Source organism: Eriocheir sinensis, unplaced genomic scaffold (genome assembly GCF_024679095.1).
Source record: "Eriocheir sinensis breed Jianghai 21 unplaced genomic scaffold, ASM2467909v1 Scaffold1, whole genome shotgun sequence".
Classification (NCBI taxonomy): Eukaryota; Metazoa; Arthropoda; class Malacostraca; order Decapoda; family Varunidae; genus Eriocheir; species Eriocheir sinensis.
Window position 1 is genome coordinate 1,812,146 of NW_026110295.1, and position 18,574 is coordinate 1,830,719.

The window sequence follows — 18,574 nt, forward strand, 5'->3', positions numbered from 1 at the left end:
CCTGCTTCATATGAAAAGTACATTACAGTCAAGTCTGTGGATGGTTGCCCGATAAACGACCTGGATATTTTTGAATTGCACCGTTGTCTGGTCAAGGCTTGTGGCCGTGAGCCCAAGTTCACGCCACAAGGGGACGGTACCTTGTGAGTTGAAGTTTCGTCACCGGGAGAGAGCTCAAAGCTCCGCGCCCTCACCTCTGTTCCGGGTGCATCAGTGTCCTGCTCTCTCCACGCCACCATGAACCAATCTCGGGTGTTATCTTTTCACGGGACTTACTCCGCTACTCAGAAGAACGACTGGTTACAGAACCCAAAACTACGATGTGGCTTCAGTACGCCATGTGCTACGAAAGGTAGACGGAATTTTCACACCTACACCAACCTTGTTTATTACCTTCAACCGACTAGTACCGCCCAAGACAGTTAAGCTAGCTTGGCTAAATTTGAATGTGAAGCCCTATGTCCCCAACCCAAGAAGGTGCTTCTATTCTCAAGCGTATGGTCACGTCACCCAGACCTGTCGGCGCTTGAAAAAGGACCTAGCAAAAATATGTGTGTCATGTGGAATGGATAACCACGGTGACGACTGCCCTGGACCTGTGCGTTGTTACCACTGCGGTGAAGCTCATCCTGCGTCATCAAAGGTTTGTGAGCGCTTCCTCTTTGAGAGGGAAGTGCTCAAAATACACAACCAGGAAAGGGTAACCTTCGCTGAGGCTAAACAACTTGCCCTTACAAAGATGGACAACCCCGGAATGTCGTATGCCGCTGCCCTCAACACCGATGCCCATCGCCGTTCTTCCTCTGCCAAGACTGCCCCTCCCACAACTCTAAGTCAACCTACTAAGTCCGCTTCATCTAACCAGACGCCTGCTGATGGCCGCAATGAGCCCCATCAGCAAAAGCGCACGCGCAGCGACTAGTCCCTGCAGGACACCCCTCCTGCTAAAGTGCCTTCTCCAGCTCCCGACTCTGGGTCGCTGGAAGAACCCCGGGTGCCGGCTGCAGCCACTACCCCTGCAACAGCGGCCCCAGCTGACCCTCAGCCGGTGACCGCTGCCAATCAAGGCCACGGCGCGAACCTGCCAGCGCCCGTGTCCACCGCCTCCGCACAGTCTGTGCTGGAGGCTCCACCCGTGTCCCTCCCTCTTGCCGCTTCACCAGAGTGGCGGAAGGTTCGGGGGGCAGGGTGAGTAAGCCGCCGGCGGGAGCAAGAGGACGGGGAAATTTAGGTGTTCCCCGGCCCGTCACATCGGCCCTGGGGCCGATAAAGAAAACGCTTGCGCTGGGGTCAACCCTCCAGCGAAATCTCGGTGCTGTTACAGGGAGGTCCCTCTCCGGGGGCGCCCTGAAGAAAATTAACTAAAATTCAAGATCTTGCAGTGGAACTGCCGAGGGTTGCGAGGAAGCTGGGAGGATCTCCACCTTCTCATTAAAGATTCCCAGCTACAGTGTCTCTGCCTTCAGGAGACACTGTTAGGAGCATACGCTCATCCTCCCCAACGTAGTTACAGTTGTATATACTCTCCAGCTGATCCCACACAAGCTCCTTCTGGAGGTACGTGTCTCCTCATCTCCAACGACATAGCACGCACTCCGCTCTCACTTAACACTCCAGTGCAGGCTACTGCTGCTCAAATCCACATTACACGTACCAATAATATATGCTCCCTGTATCTTCCACCCAATACACCACTCAATAAGCAAGACCTCCTGACACTGGTACGCCAATTGCCCTCACCGTTCTTACTACTCGGCGACTTCATCAGTCGCCATACACTATGGGAAGATACCACCAGCAACCCAAGAGGAGCCACTGTGGCATCTGTAATTGAAGAATTAGACCTCTGCGTACTTAACACCGGTCATCCAACACGGCATATGCATATGCAAACGGATACACTGTCAATTATTGACCTCTCACTCAGTTCCCCCGATGCATACATGGATTTTAGGTGGGAAATATCAAAGGATCTACATGGCAGCGACCACTACCCCATCTTCAACTCCCATTCCACCTTCCAACCGTCACCTCGACTACCGCGTTGGAAATTAGATCGAGCGGACTGGGAGCTCTTTCGGACCATGACTAACACGGATACATCAATTGATGACCTCGAGACAACCGAAGATGCAGTCAACTTTTTTTAAGCCGTACATTCACAGGGCTGGAGAGCTCACAATCCCACAAACAGAGGAACATGTATCACGTCGGCCTGTGCCTTGGTGGTCGGACGAGTGCAAGCAGGTAGTCGCTTGCCGACTCCGGGCCTTCAACCGCTAAAAGAGGCATATAATAGAGTTCAACCATATGGCCTACAAGAAAGCACGAGCACAGGCACGCCGGACACTAAAAGAAGCACGTCGATCCTCATTTGCCAGTTAGGTATCCTCATTAAACTCACAAACACAAATGACACAAGTGAAGAAGAGAGAACACGAAATTGCAGGAAAGTTTTCACCAAGCCCACCACCTGCACTTAATATCAACAACATAATAGCAGGGAGCGCCGAAGTCGCCGACGCCATAGCCAGTGCATTCGCTGTTGTGTCTAAGCGGGACTCTAGACCTCCCGCTGTACGTCGGCATTTGGAAGAACAGGAGAGACACCAGCTGGACTTTACATCATTGAACACCGAAATATACAACGCTCCCTTCTCCATGCGGGAACTACAATCAGCCCTCTCCCACTGCAATGACACGTCGCCGGGCCCAGGTAATATCTCATATGCCATGATTAGACACCTTAGTCCTACCACCACGACGACCCTGGTGCTCCAAATATACAACAAAATTTGGCAGACTGGCATCATACCAAGTGGATGGCACAAAGCCACTGTACTTCCCATCCGCAAACCAGGAAAGGATGGCTCACAGCCCTTACACTACTGGCCCATAGCTCTAACATCCTGCCTATGTAAACTCCTTGAGAAGATGGTTAAGTTTCGCCCAGTACACCACCTAGATTGTAATGGCCACCTGTCTCCCTATCAGTCAGGGTTTCGGAAGATGAGATCAACAGTAGACGCCCTTGTTCGTCTTGAGTCAGCTATCTGCCGCTCGTTTACAGAAAGACAACACATGGTGTGCATCTTCTTTGACCTCGAGAAGGCTTACGACACAACATGGAGGTATGGGATACTGAAACAGCTCCATGCCTTTGGTCTCCGTGGACGGATGCCAAAGTTTATTATGGGGTTTCTTGAAGAGAAGACTTTCCAAGTCAGAGTCGGCACCTCTTACTCACCACCCTATGAAAAGAAGGAAGGAGTTCCCCAGGGAAGCGTTCTGAGTGTCACCCTTTTTGCTGTAGCTATAAATGGCATTACAACGTTGCTTCCTGAGGGGGTGTCGTCCTCCCTCTACGTCGACGACCTGACAATCTGGTTCTCGGCGCACCGCAGAGCGAAGACTGCAAAACGCCATCGACAGGACATCCACATGCACCTCTGCCGCCTGAGAGGCCACCATCCAGACCCGGGTCTCACCATGTGCGGTTCACGTATACCTGTTGTAGAAGACAGCAAGTTCTTGGGGCTTTTGTTCGACAGGCGCCTCACATGGCTCCCACACCTAAAAGCCTTAAAAACGAAGTGCATGAGATCGCTCGATCTCTTTCGTGTCCTGTCGTGCACCTCATGGGGCGCTGACCGCACAATACTCCTACGCCTTTACCAGGCACTCATCGGGTCGATACTGTCCTACGGCTGCGAAGTATACACGTCGGCATCAACCGCCCGCCTCCGCACACTAGACGCAGTCCATCATGCGGCAGTTAGACTGTCAACTGGTGCCTTTAAATCATCCCCCATATCAAGTCTCTTAGTTGACGCAGGAGTGCCATCCATAGACTTTCAGAGAGATGGACTTCTGATTAAGTATTGGTACAGACTACAACGCCAACCTAACAACCCTGCCTACACTGCTGCCACAGACACAACTGTAGATATACAATACAGAAACAAACCTCTTCTACCTCGTCCCTTTGGTCTCCGTGTCCGGAATGTCATTGGGGACCTCTCACTACCATACTTCCCTATAGCAGTATATCAGGTACCTCCCATCGCACCGTGGGAGTTCCAAAACACACATTTCTGCCGGTACTTTAACTTTACCAAAGCAAGCATCTCGACATCAACTGCTCGACAGTTGTTTCTGTCCCACATAGCTAGTTACGCTACGTCTGTACTAGTATACACGGACGGTTCCAAATCCGATGCTTGCGATGGATTTCGAGCTATCTTTCCAGACTTTTCCCGTTCTGGAACTTTGCCTGCTATTGCCTCAATTTTTACCGCAGAACTATCTGCCCTTCTTTTAGCAATTCGCACCATCTTCACTTTACCTGTTGATACTTTTACTGTCTACTGTGACTCTCAGGCAGCCCTGTCTGCAATAGAAGATTTTAGGAGTACCCACCCTATCGTTCTAGATATTTTTAGCTGGCTAGTTTAAACAAAAAGGTGTGGACATCAGGTGACCTTCTGTTGGGTACCTGCCCACGTCTCTGTGCGTGGTAAAGAGGAGGCCGATGAGGTGGCGCGGGCCGCAGCTTCTCGTCCTCCCTCACAATGCGCACTCCCACTTAAGGATTTGCATCCCACCGTGCGGTCCGCACTCAGGGGTGTGTGGCAGCGCAGGTGGGAGGTAGTAGCTGCCACGATAAAAATGTGGGAAGTTACGACCAGGGTTGTGCGTCCCTGGGCGTATTCCCACATAAAAAGTCGTAAGAAAGAGACAGTCCTGGCCCGCCTTAGGGTGGGTCATACTCGATACACACATGTCTTCCTCATGTCTCGGGGAGTTCAGCCCTACTGTGACGACTGTTTGGTACCCCTGACTGTTCGGCACTTGCTGGTCGAGTGCCCCAGTCTGGGGGACCTGCGAGAGCGGTACCTCCCCCGGTGTCGGAACGGAGATGAGAGCTTCTCTCTCTCTCTGGTGCTGGGGGAGAAGGCACTCTCCCCGGGATATGACGTGTATGGCTTCCTACAGGAGGCTGGCGTCCTCAACCTCCTGTAGGTTTTATTGACTTTTATTGTTTTTATCTTGTATTTTGCCTTTAACCGGCTTTATATAGTTCTATTAGTTTATTTTTTTTGTAATTTTATTTTTTTATTTTTGTGTGGTTTTATACAGTTTTTCTATCATGTTTTTATCTTTTTTTTCAGCGGTTTAATACAGTTTTAAAACATTTTAAATGCACTAGATCCGGCGCCATATGACCCTGCAGTTGCGGCGCCAAGTCACAACGCCCCTAATAATCATCATCATTATCCGGGTATTACTATCACCACCACAATCGCCACCTTCACCTGCACAGCAGTAAGCAGAGCATTTTGGCATCTTATTTTGTGAATAAAATGACGTCCAGCCTCTAAAAAAAATGTAGAAAACCTTCCAAATCAGGTTACTAAGGAGTTCGTGGTTTGTGGAGCAAGTTATGAGATTCAAGATGGCGGCGCGGCAGCTTCGGCGGCGTCACCTCGGGATAAGGATAGGGCATCAAAATAGATAGAGGCCAGTGAACGAAACATTTTGAAAGGTGCGACATCACTCCCTCTCACGATTGTACAGTCATTCCGAGGAAGGCCCTGTTGTGGGCTGTCCAACTGTCGGCAGTTGTCGCCACCTTCCTGACATTGTGGAGGGTGTTGGTGAGGTCGATCCTTGCCTTCTCACCAGCTCCTTCTATGTCTGGTGAGCTTCCTCCAGGAGGGGACCTTGAACTCAGGGGACAGGATAGCCATCATGCGATTCGTGGAGGGGTGGCCGGTCAGGTGGATTGGCAACATGGTGCAGATGAATCCGCTAAAAAATTGTATATAAAAAAAATCATTAAAATAAATATAGGTATATATTCTGGTGTCTACTTAGCGCAGCAGGATTTTCACTTTTCACGTTAATTTTATGTCTTAAGATTTTAACTTAGCTGTGAACAGAGTTTAGACTTTAGTCTTTACCTCATGTAGGCTTCATAGGCCCTCTCCTGGCTAAACTTGTCCTTGAGGCTTTAGGATTCTTCAAGGCAAAGCTGGCGTTTCTTGCACGGGTATTCGCTCTCTCTGAAGCGGCGACGCTTGGACAGGCCATTTACTGCTGCCACAAGCGCACTGTACTGGTTCTTGTGCATCTTATGTAAAAAATAAACAGAATATTGTTAATCTGTAATAACTTTTTACGCAACAAGGGGCCGGCCAGAGGCACAAAAGCGGTAAAGACCACTAAAACACCGGCTCCCTAAAGAAGACTCTCCGAAAGAAGGTCCAATTATATTTAAGGAGGTGTTTTGATGCTTCTTTGCTTAAATGACTTAATCCATTATTATTTATTGAGTATATTAGTATAGGTAAGGTATATTCAATTTGAATTTCTTTATATTCAATCAATCAATGGGGACATATGCCGGGGGACGCGTCGCCTCGCCCACCCTACGACGCCAAGCCCGGGGGTCGCTCCGGGCGAGTCTCCATGCAGGACCCCTTCCCAACCCGTGTACCTCCCGGCAGGATCTATCGACTTGCTCAAGCCACGCCGGTTTGACACAAAAGTCATTCAAGCGTAGACACTTATTACCAAAGGCATCAATCCACCTCTCCAAGTCCCTATTTATTGTCCATGGCTCACAGCCATAGAGTAAGACAGGGCGCACACGGGACTTGAAGATCCGGATCTTTGTCCTTCTGCAAAGGTATCGACAACGCCATATACTCGTATTGAGCGATTCCATAACATCGTGGGCCAAACCAATCCGCCGTAAGACTTCCTGGCCAGACTCACCGTTGTTATGAACTGCGCTACCAAGATACGTGAAACTTCTCCGATATATCAACGTCCTCGCCACACGCATGAACATACTGTACTGTTTCGTCCAGCAAGCCTCCAAACACCTGTACTTGGTCTTGGCTCAGGAGACCTGGAGTCCCAAGGGCTTCGCCCCCTCTTGCAGTGCCTCGAGAGCCATCACTAAGACCTCCAGTGACTCCACCAGGATTACTGCATCATCAGCAAAAACAAGGTCAGTGACCCTGGTATTGCCAATGGATGCTCCGCATTGACTCTGGTCCGCAGCTCTGCCCAGTACCCAGTCCATACAGGTGTTGAAAAGCGATGGGGCAAGGACACAGCACTCTGTCCCAAAATACAGGCCAGTCAGCAGACCAATAGTCCTCGCAGGAATCCCACGGAGTCGCAGAAGATCCAAGAGTGCCTCACGATGTACTGAATCAAACGCCTTCTTGGGATCGATATGGGCTGCAAGCATCCCCTGTCGAAACTCACGTCGGCGCTCCACCATTACGCGAAGCGCTAGGCTACGGTCAATTGTTGACTTGCCAGGCGTGAACCCAGAATGTTCAGTTTTCTGCAGCTTCAGCAGCTGGCTGCGATTTCTCATCAGCAATAAGTGGGCAAGAACTTTGTCTGGCACACTGAGCAGTGTAATACCACGGTAGTTGTTGCAGTCCTGTAGGTCCCCTTCCGCTTCCGTAGTAAACGTTCGTGTTTGACTAACTTACTTGATTTTTTTCACTATATTTTTGAGGTGTTCGATGAAAGCAGATCAGTAGATATCATATATCTGGATTTTCAAAAGGCATTTGATAAGGTCCCCCACCAACGATTGCTCAGCAAACTACTGGCGCACGGTATCTCGGGTAACATTCAAAATTGGCTTGCGGACTGGCTCTCTGAGCGGAAACAGAGAGTAGTTCTAAACGGTGTTACATCTAACTGGCTCGATGTCAAAAGCGGCGTACCTCAAGGATCAGTGCTTGGCCCCATGCTCTTCTTAATTTATGTTAATGATATCGATGATGGACTCACTTGCAAAGTATCAAAATTTGCTGATGACACAAAAATTGCTCGTAAAGTAACTGCGACACTCGACGAAGAAGATTTACAATCAGATCTAGATCGACTTGCACGTTGGGCCAATCAATGGCAAATGAAATTTAACGTTGACAAATGTAAAGTGTTGCACATTGGAAAAAATAACAATCGCGTTCGGTACGTAATGAATGGCCAACAACTTTCTGCAGTAAGTAAAGAAAAGGATCTTGGAATCACTATATCAAGCGATTTAAAGCCCGGTCAGCATTGTTCAGAGGTAGTTAAAACTGCAAACAAATTGGTTGGCTTCATCGGACGAGTCTTTAATAATAAATCGGAAAAAGTAATATTAAAACTGTATAATTCGTTGGTTCGACCCCGTTTAGAGTACTGTGTACAATTTTGGTCTCCCTACTACAGAAAAGACATAGAAAAGTTGGAACGGGTCCAACGAAGAGTAACAAAGATGATTCCTAGGTTGAGAAATTTGTCATATGAACAAAGGCTTAAAGAAGTAAATTTATTCAACCTATCAAAACGAAGAATGCGAGGCGATCTAATAGAAGTGTTTAAAATGTTTAAAGGATTCAGTGATATTAATGCGGAAGATTACTTTACAATTGATCGATCAAATAGAACAAGAAGAAATCACAATTTGAAGATAAGTGGTAAAAGATTCTCGTCGCACGAAGCTAAACACTTCTTCTTCAATCGAGTTGTTAATGTTTGGAACTCTCTACCTTGTGATGTCGTTGATAGTACAACAGTTACGGCCTTCAAGAATAGATTAGACAAGTGTTTTGAATCCAACCAGCAACTAAGATATTACTCATTGTCGTAATAACGTTAAGTTCTTTGGAATAATGGTGTCCTTGTCCGCTTTTATCGCCCGGTTAGTGGTAGCAGTAATGGTAGTTCTTTCCTCTTTCCTACATAAATTCCATGCAGTTTTTCCATGCTGCATGGTTCTTTTTCCTTTCCTGCCAGCTTTGGCTGGAGGGATGGGGGGGGTGGGGAGGAGCCTTCACCTTTGCTGTTCTTCATCTTCCACCTTTGATTAGATAGTTAGTGTAGCTTGTCACAAACAGCCTCGTAAGGACCAGCAGGTCTGCTGTTGTTTGTTCTTTCTTTGTGTTCTTTGTATGCCAGTAGGAAATTGCTTGATCGGGAAAGAAGGTACTTCACCATCGAAAGGGAATGTTTAGCCATTGTATTAGCCGTGTTAAGGTTTAATTATTATCTTAGAGGGAAATAATTTATTTTAGAGGTAGATCACAGACTTTTAGTGTACTTGGCCACATTCACGGTGAAAGAATGATAGACTTCTCAGATGGTCACTTGGCTTGCAAGCTTATAAATTCAGGGTTGTCCATATTGCTGGTAAGGACAACGTGGGTGCTAATTTTCTTAGTAGATCACCCTCATAATCCTATCTAATGTCTTTCTCATCTACTTGCAGTAGATTCTTGTTTGGGGGGATGTGTAAGGGCCGCCGGCAACCCTCACATAACTTTGTGTGTGTGTGTGTGTGTGTGTGTGTGTGTGTGTGTGTGTGTGTGTGTGTGTGTGTGTGTGTGTGTGTGTGTGTGTTTCCGTGTGCGTAGGAACATCACGCCACCGTAACTACCACTTAGCCACGCGTGATGCTTCACGTGAATTGCCGATGCACGCTTCGAACCCGCGAGGATAATCGGTGGTGTTGACTGATCTCCATCTTGTTAACCCGGCAGCGTCGGTGGACCCATTTTTGGGCTCCCGCGAGTCGGTCCGCTGAAACGGCGGACCCAGTTTTGGGCTCGGCTCAAAACGACTAATTCGAACTAATTGTAGGCGGTGGCGGCATAGAGCAACCCACCATTCATGAACTGGGTCATTGTGGTGGTTGATTGATCTTGAGGTGGGCTTATTTGTCATACGTGGTGCTGTAAGGTCATGGCAGACTGAATTAGCTATCCATACAGTAATCACTTGTCAAATTCTCTAAAGTAGACAACAAGCGACTCTCGGCTGTTTATTTTGTAACAAACACCACCCAAAATGAATGGAGTTTGAGTATGAGTAAATATTTTTAACGGCTTTATGGTTATGAGAGGAGTACTCTGATATACGTTCCATGCTCATTTCTTAGTCTCAAAATGCAGTGTAATGTTGCCGTTTCTCGGCCACTTCTCGACTTTCCCATAGCCGACGCCCACGGGTTAATATCCGCAGTGACCTCCAGTCTTCTACCGGCAACATACATCCACACTACTCTGGGCTGAGGTCCTCATTTAGAAGACATAACTTTCGTGGGCTGAAGTGATTCTCTCTGCCTGTTCAAGCCGCTGTATAGAGAGGAACGGAACTCTTATCCTGCCGCCTCTGGTCTCGTCTTGAGCTGTGCTACGTTACATCTGTACTACTGTCACGACCCCACAGCAGGTGATATTTAACCTTGTTCTATTTAACCTCTCCACAGTGTTGGCCTAAAAGCTGTGTACTTGCTATACTTGAACTACTATGGTGAGGATTAATACACGGTTATATCACTGTTACGTGTTTAGGGAAATTCATTATTGATGTTTGCTACACCTTTGTGGTGATTGTGTGCACATTGTTTTCTCGGTTGTCCTGATTGACTTCCGTGTATACGACTCCGCACCAGGTAAGTCTAACCTTTTCTATCATTCCTCTCCCGTGATTATTCGTGCTATTTTCTTAGCTGCCTGTAATGTGATTACTATTTAGGTAGTATCGTTTGTGTGTAGATTATGCTTGACGGTTAGATTACTGTACGTGTTGGAGGAGTTATGTCGGTGTTATTAACTTGTTATTTAATAAACCTAATGTTAAGTTAGCAAGTGTTTGCCTTCCCACTCCTGAGATACCTATCATTTTCTATCCTGAACCTTCGGCATTGGAGGCAAACTTAGTTCTTGCAATATCTAAGTCTTTACACTACTTGTAGCTGTATTTAATTATTTAACATGTGAAATTTTAATGTTGTCTTTCTCACAGGCGGTAAATGAAACCGGTTTACAGGTATGGACTTCCGTAGTGAAAAGTCGCGTCTGAGCAGCGACAAGTCAACTCTAGGGAGCTTGCCATTGTTGGATGACTCTGACGCGGATAAAAGCTATGATGTTGAAGTGGAGTGCAAGTCACTTAAACGGCAGCATGGGTCATTGTACTCGTCAGAGGAAGAGGCCTTATTGGCTTTTACAAAAGACCTCAACAAGCGCAAGAAAAAAAGGGAAGAGGATCCGAAGCCAGGCTGAAGTCACTGGACTGATGAACCTGCACCGCCCACACCAGCTATAGAAAGCCCTGAAAGTACGGGCTGTTCTCTCAACGGTAATAATTTGACATTGGTAAATATGTTCGTTAACTGGGTTCTTACATGGGACTCTTTCCCTTACATAAGCTTCTGCTCTAGTAGAGGTGAACTTAGAGGACATTGCAGAGGACACTGCAGCCTCAGCGGAGGGCAGTACAACAGCCTCTTTAGATTAAGATGTAGAACAACCTGAATCCGCCCAAAAAACTACTCAAAAGGAAATAACTATATGTAATTATTGGCTCCAGCCACCGACGGCTTGGAGCCTGAGGAAATTTTGAGAAAGGGACAACTGAACCGTATCAAGCGGCGAAAGGTGCAGGAAGCTTTTGCCACTTACGGTAGGGTTCCAACCCTGACATAAATTAAGGAACACTTCAAGATTCAACTTACCTTTCATAAAGAATAAATAAAGAAATTAGAGATCCAAGAGAGAGAGAGAGAGAGAGATGCTGCGACTACCTGAAGAGTTCAGGGAGTCCGTCAAAACTGAACAAGCCGACAGGCTCAAGGCGCTTGTTGTACAGCATGGGCTACACGCAAGAACAGCTCCTCGCAGCAGACGACAGTGAGTATAGAATTTTGTCAACGAATCGATCTGCTTATAGTAAATGTGCTAACGTTAATGCATACATAAGAATGTACTCATAAACTAAGTGCCGTTTATATATTTCAGACACCCGTGTCCAATGGCAGGATGCAGCGGAAGAAGTATTAACATTAGACGGCACATTAGTCAGTGCCATAGATACATGACGGTAGACGAGCAAGCAAAGCTCATCCGCAAGTATAAGAACTTACAACAGCATGTCAAGTCAATGAGCACCAAAAAGCCTTCAACCAAACAAACTACAGGTGCAACTGTCACAAAGTACCCAGAAAGGGAATGTAGTCTGTGTGATAAGAGGGTGAAACGGTTAGATATACATGTAGAAAAAGTTAACCGGCTTCAAAGAAAATCACAGGACTTCATCAAAGTAATGCGGCAATCTCTGGTTCTACCAGATGAAGTTGAGAAAATGCAGCCGGTGAAAGTGGCAGCAGGAACAATGGTAATTACACGGAATGATGGAGTAAAGGCGTTTCTCCTACACTCTGAAGATTACTTGAAGAAGAATTGTTATCTGATTGATAGCTCCAGGCGGGCGCATGTGCGGATGGTGAACATCAACTATGAGGTTCTGACCATTCTCAACGGCCCAGCGATTTGCAAGTTGTTTGATAATATGGATAGAACTGAACCTCCTCTGGGATTCCTAGAATCAAAGAATGTATTAAAAGTGAACAACATTCGTAATTTTCTCGAAGCTTGCCAGCGAACGGTAGATTGCCTCGCCTTGTCCTACTTAGAAATCTATCAAATAGATGACCAAGAAAACAAAGCGACTAAAAAACTCATCAAAGTAATGAGAGGTATATAAAACTATCATGTGTGTTGTTTGCATATCTTAACTATATTTATCTGTTTATAATAAATATTGGTAAACATATAATTTTCTCCCCCAGTGAAACTACGGAAGGAGGAAACAATTGAAATGGGCCAAGCTAGACGCCAAAAAGAGAGGGAAAATGTGACCCTGAATGTCATAGCAAGGATCATGACCTCAGCCTGTCAACAACACGTTAGACATTGCCAGGCAATCTCTAACCGATCCTGCCTCCAGACCCGCGACCAAGACAGACATCACCCGCCTGAGAGACGTCCTCAGCACCACGATGATGATTAAAAATCTCAGGCGCCCAATGGAGTTTGCAGAATTTGCGCTGGCGGAGTACCAGAACTGCACTGCATACTCGAGGTGCGGTCTGACCATGGAAGTATACAAGGATAGCATCACGTCTGGTGTTTTACACTCGAAGTTCCTCGCTATGAACCCGAGCATAATGTTGGCCTTGTTGAATGCTTTTTTACAGTGATTCGCGTGTTTCAGGTCACCGGATGTCTGTCGTGAACTGAGAGATCAAGTCGATGTGGCGCAGCTGCCTGGGAGAGTAGGTGGACTTGTTGTTGATGAAGGTTGTGACAAGAGGCTTGTGGTCGGTGTATATGTGAAATTCCCGACCTTCGACGAAGTATCTGAAGCGCTTGACAGCCTTGTAGATGGCGAGAAGTTCTCTGTCGAAGGCGCTGTACTTCTTCTCGGCGTTGTTGAGTTTCTGTGAGAAGAATGCAATGGGTCTCCAGGCTCCGGAGTAGATAGTGGAGCCAGCAAGCTGTGAGGAGAACTCCTGAATATTCGGCACCGGATAGCGATCCATGACGGTGCGCGAGTTGAGGGCTCTGTAGTCGCCGCATGGTCGTATGTCACCGTTCTTCTTGGGCACGACGTGGAGGGCAGACGACCAGTTGCTTGAGCTGGGGCGGATAACACCTTGGCGCATCAGCGACTCGAATTCGGCCTTGGCTTGTTGGTAGCGTTTTGGAGCTAAGCGGCGAGCCTTGGCGTATGTTGGTGGTCCGGTCGTCTCGATGTGGTGCGTGACGTGGTGCTTCACAGGCTTGTTGGCTGTGTGTGGCTGCGTCAGCGTCGGGAAGGACTTGAAGAGAGACGCGAACCGGTTGCCTGCGCTGATGGTGGAGATGTGGGTGCTTTCGGCTGCTGCTGCTCTCGTTCTGGTGGAGACGGATGTTAAAGGATCCAGGAGCTTGCGACTTTTGAGGTCGATCAGGAGATTGTAGTGTGTCAGGAAATCGGCGCCCAGGATTGGTTGCGAAACTGTTGCCACGTAGAAGGTCCACTCGAACGACCGGCGAAGGTTGAGGTTGAGCTGGAGCGTCTGTTTCTTGAAGACAGGGATCCCCGTGCCGTTAGCTGCGTAGAGGCGAGCGATGGTTGGTAAGGACCTCTGGCTTGGTGTGGCGGGGAGGACGCTGACTTCGGCTCCAGTGTCGATGAGGAAGTTGGTGCGGGAGAGTGGGTCGAAGATGTGGGACAGCTTCGAGGTGTGTTGGCGGACGCTGTGCGCAGTCAGGGCCTGCCGGGGCTGTTGCGAGGAATTATGGAGGCTGCATGGGGACGTACACTTCCTGGCATCCTTCCCGAACCTCCTGTGGTAGTAGCAGACGCCGGGGCTGTGTGAGGGGCTACTACTGGAGGTGGAGTGGCGGCGGGGTGACGAGGCGTGGTGTTGTGACGAGGCGTGGTGTTGTGACGAGGGGTGGTGTTGTGGTGACGAGGAGTGGCGGTGTGGTGACGAGGAGTGGCGGTGTGGTGACGAGGAGTGGCTGTGCGGTGGCGAGGAGTGGCTGTGTGGTGACGAGGACTGGCGTCGTTGGCTCCTGATGTCCTCCCTGAGCGTACTGACCTCTGTTCGTAGTTTGGCGATAAGAGCCGTGAGCTGGTGGGTCAGACTGTCGCTGGTGACGGTGGGGGCATGGAGGCTGGCCACGTCCTGCGCAGCGTCGTCGTTGGACACCTTGGAGGGGCACGTTAGGGCTGGGTCGGTGTCGGACGTGGAGGCCGTGACCGCGTGTAGAGGCGCTGGCAGTGTAGCCAGGGGCCGCGGCGGCTGGAGTCCGAGAGTCGCGTCAGGCATCCCGGAGGTGTAACGGAGCACAGCACTAAGCGGTAACTACGTCGGGGAAGCACTGACTACCGACGGGGAGCACTGCCGGGAGGGGCGCCACTAACACGTTCACTCGCTCAGGCGGTTAAGCCGCGGGCGTCACTACACTGGTGCTGGCTTGTCATGCCAGGGCGTCACTGAACAAGCACACACTGCACTGTCTTCAGCGTCACTGCACATTCCACAGGTCAAGAGGGGGCGCTGGCGGTTGCCAGAGGCCACGGCGGCAGGAGGGCCGCTGCAGGAACAGCAGTAGTGAAGGCGATGCCGCGGAGGTAGGAAGTCGATGGCAAGGAAACTGGGGATCACAGCGGCAGGAGGCTGGTGGGGCGGCGAGTGACTGGTGTGCCGGGCTGGCGAAGAAAGGAGGCAGCCGTGGGTGCGAGGCGGCGGTCGGACTGGCTGAAGCCTGAGGAGTCACTCGTAGAAGCGGGCGGGGCGAGGGTGAGACAGCATAGGGCGGCGTTGGAATGGCTGGCTGGGCTGGGCAGGGAGTGGCGAGGTACCACGGCGAGTAGGGCGACACCTGTGTGGAAGGGGGCTGGGCTGCTGGCGAGTCTTCGGATGGGCCGAGGCGAGGTGGCGCGGGCACGAACTTGCCGGCGGCGGGAGTGCCTCGGAGCACGTTGGAGAGGCCGGAGGCGGAGCGCGACCTGCTGCGGGCCGGTGGATCCTCCGGGGGCGGTAGCTTGGGCCGCGACGGAACGGACGAAGCATGGCCAGCAGCGACAGCAGCAAATACACGAGGTGTACCTCGTAACTCAGGTCCGGAGGTCACCAATTGTAGCGGTAGCCTAGACCGCTACGTGAAAGCCAAGCACTGCTGCTTGTGTGCTTTCGGCCGCCGAACGAGGCTGTTAGCTTCGCCGTTGTAAGTCCGCTAGGGCAAGCCTTTGTTGGTTGATAAAAACTACCATTAACCGGTGGTGACTCCATTGACGAAGAAGTTTATTTGTAGGTACATAAATGTTTTTCCAGATTGTGAAAATTGTTTACAAAAGTTCATATGCAAAAATCTTTACAATGTTGATGGTTTGGAGAAGCTGTGCATGTAAGGGGGGCATATGGTCCAATTGGACCCCATGTTAATGTAAAGTGATTAGACTTTTTCAAAATTAATATATTGTAATTCTGCTTCATGCTGTTTTGAAGTTCAATGTATTCTCTATCAAATCGTGTAACGAAAATTTCCAAAATAATTTTTTATATATTTTTTTTTTCAAAAAAAACTTTGAAATATTTTTTTTGAAAAATTAAAAAAAATATTTTAAAAATTATTTTGGAAATTTTCGTTACACGAAAATTTAGAAAAAAGGTTGAAAAAGAATACTTAGAAGTATTGTAGGTATTGGTTGAAAAATAAAAAATCCTTGTCGTTTACAGTGTTATTTTTTTTTTTTTTTGAGATATGAGCTGATAAAGAAAACTAATACATTATGCATCATATCTCCGGAAGTACTTCCTTGATTTGCATGAAATTTTTACACACAATGTTTACCTTATGATCATCTATTTCTGTGAAAATGGTTGCTCTGGCTACTATAGTAATGGTAGAATGAGTCATACATATTGGCCTTTGGCGGTAAACAAATTACCTCACCTCTGGGGATCATCAGAATATAAGTTTCCTTGCATAGGGGTGTTTATTTACCAGAGGTGGGCCTCTTCCCCATACTCCACTTATATTCCTAGCCATACTGTAATACTCTCCTGCAGCATATCCTTCGCCTGGTGCTTGCCTTGGCTGTCTTCGTTTTGATGTTTTGGCAATGGAACGTCGGGTGGTGGTGTAGTCTTGGCTTTTGTGGAAAGTTTCAACGATCTCACAGACTGGACCAAAGCCAAGCTCTTCCGACAAGTCTGCCTTCTGATGGCCTATATTGTGCACCAGGATGGTATGGTGCGCATTATATGTTGTTGTTTTCAGGCCAAATAACTTTATTTTCTGGATGGAATACCATATCTTGCTGTGGAGGGACTCATTAGGATTTTGGGTTTTTCCCAATAAGCATCGGGAGAGCAGGTCATCATCAGTGAGTTCGTTGTAGATTCGGGCAACTTTTGCATTATCCTTGGGTGGAAGGATGAACTTCACCTTCATCTCTGAATGTGACGCTGTTCTCCCTGTAGCTTGGGCTCGTCGATAGAAGCACCATGAGTCCCTTCCAGCTGGACAATATTGATGTTGCGGGCTACTGTCCGTGCTTGTGCAATGGTAGTAGCTTGCATGAATGTCTTTCTGCAGTGCGTCGATGCTACCACCAATGTTTCGCCGGATGGCCTGTCCATAATAAAAAGTTAGTTTGTCGATGACCTTGTCGGTCAGCTTGTTCTTTCCTCCAATGGTGGTGCGCTTCCTTCAAGATGAGGTTTCTTCTCTGGTCTCCTCTCTCAGTTTCCTGAGCCGAGTCCCGAGCCTTTTGCTGATGTGATTTATGCACTCCTCCTTCACGACGTTGGCATCGTCGTAAGGCTGAAGGTTGGTGACGGCTCGGAAAGCTGAAGAGTCACCATCTCCGACGAACTTTAGGTACCTCATCTGGGTTTTTTGGACGGACCTGCCCCAAATCCGTACCGCAGCTTCTGCCTCCATGGCTCCTGCCTTCCCATCAAAGTTTTTTCTGGCAATTGGGCTGATGGCTTCGCAAACGTTGGTCATGCTCTTCTCTGGTGATGGTTTTTTCCTTCAATTTTGTGCTCAAGTGTGAGCATTGCATACAAAAATTGGAGAGTATTTCACAATCTAGAACATAGCCAGTCTCTATGTCAATGAAACACCCAAGGCCAATATGGGAACTGTGTCCACGGGTCATCCAAGAGCCATCGAATGACCCGCAAACATCCAATATCCCATTGTCATCAGGCAGGATACCTCTTTTGGCATAAGCCTTGAAAACTTCTTTGATGATGGGGCGGTACCTTTCTTCGAGGCTCATTATCTTTTCCCCGACATATTTCTGTACATCGTAGAATGCAATGCATGACAGGGGTGTGGTATGTAGGTTTGCGGCGGTTTTTCTGTACCCTTCATATCCTGCACCAGTAAGAAGGGCACCTGCGACCAGACGTACATTATTTTCTGTGAACTTGCCATCGGTCGCAGTCTTCGGTGCAGAAGAGTACAGCTCGCTCACACAGGCCTTGCACTTCACTCGAAGCCAAGCATCCGCAGACTTGGTCTCTATGTCCAGTTCCAATTTGGCCATACAGACCGAACAAATACCAGAGCTTGCCTCGAACATCTGCAGGAGCACACTCTTGTCGAGGATGATGTTCTCCCTGCTGACCGCTGGTGTTGAAGGACATGCTTCCTGCAATGCCTTCATGCGCTTCACCCTGGGTGACAGGACTGGTTCAGGGACTGCTACGGCAGGGGTGGTATCAGCTAGAGGGTACAAAAAAAAAAAAGAATAAATAAATAAACTATATCACCCCACTCACAATGATTAACTAAAGTTTTTTCTGGTAGTTTTTGCTGTGAACCTGAGTCTTTTTCTGGGCATAGCTAGTAAATATTATACACACAGTAATAGCTGCAGGTAAGCACCTAGGTACCTGCTAACATCACACACACACACACACACACACACACACACACACACACATACACACACTAATATTATTGCAAGGGAAGCTGAATATATATATAATGCAAGTTAGCACCTGTTATTAGGTAGGTAGGTAGGTATGTTTATGATGACTGATAGAGGCTGCAGCAGACTTGGTGAAACACACACACACACACACACACTAACATTATTGCAAGGGAAGCTGAACATATATAATGCAAGTTAGCACCTGTTATTAGGTAGGTAGGTAGGTATGTTTATGATGACTGATAGAGGCTGCAGCAGACTTGGT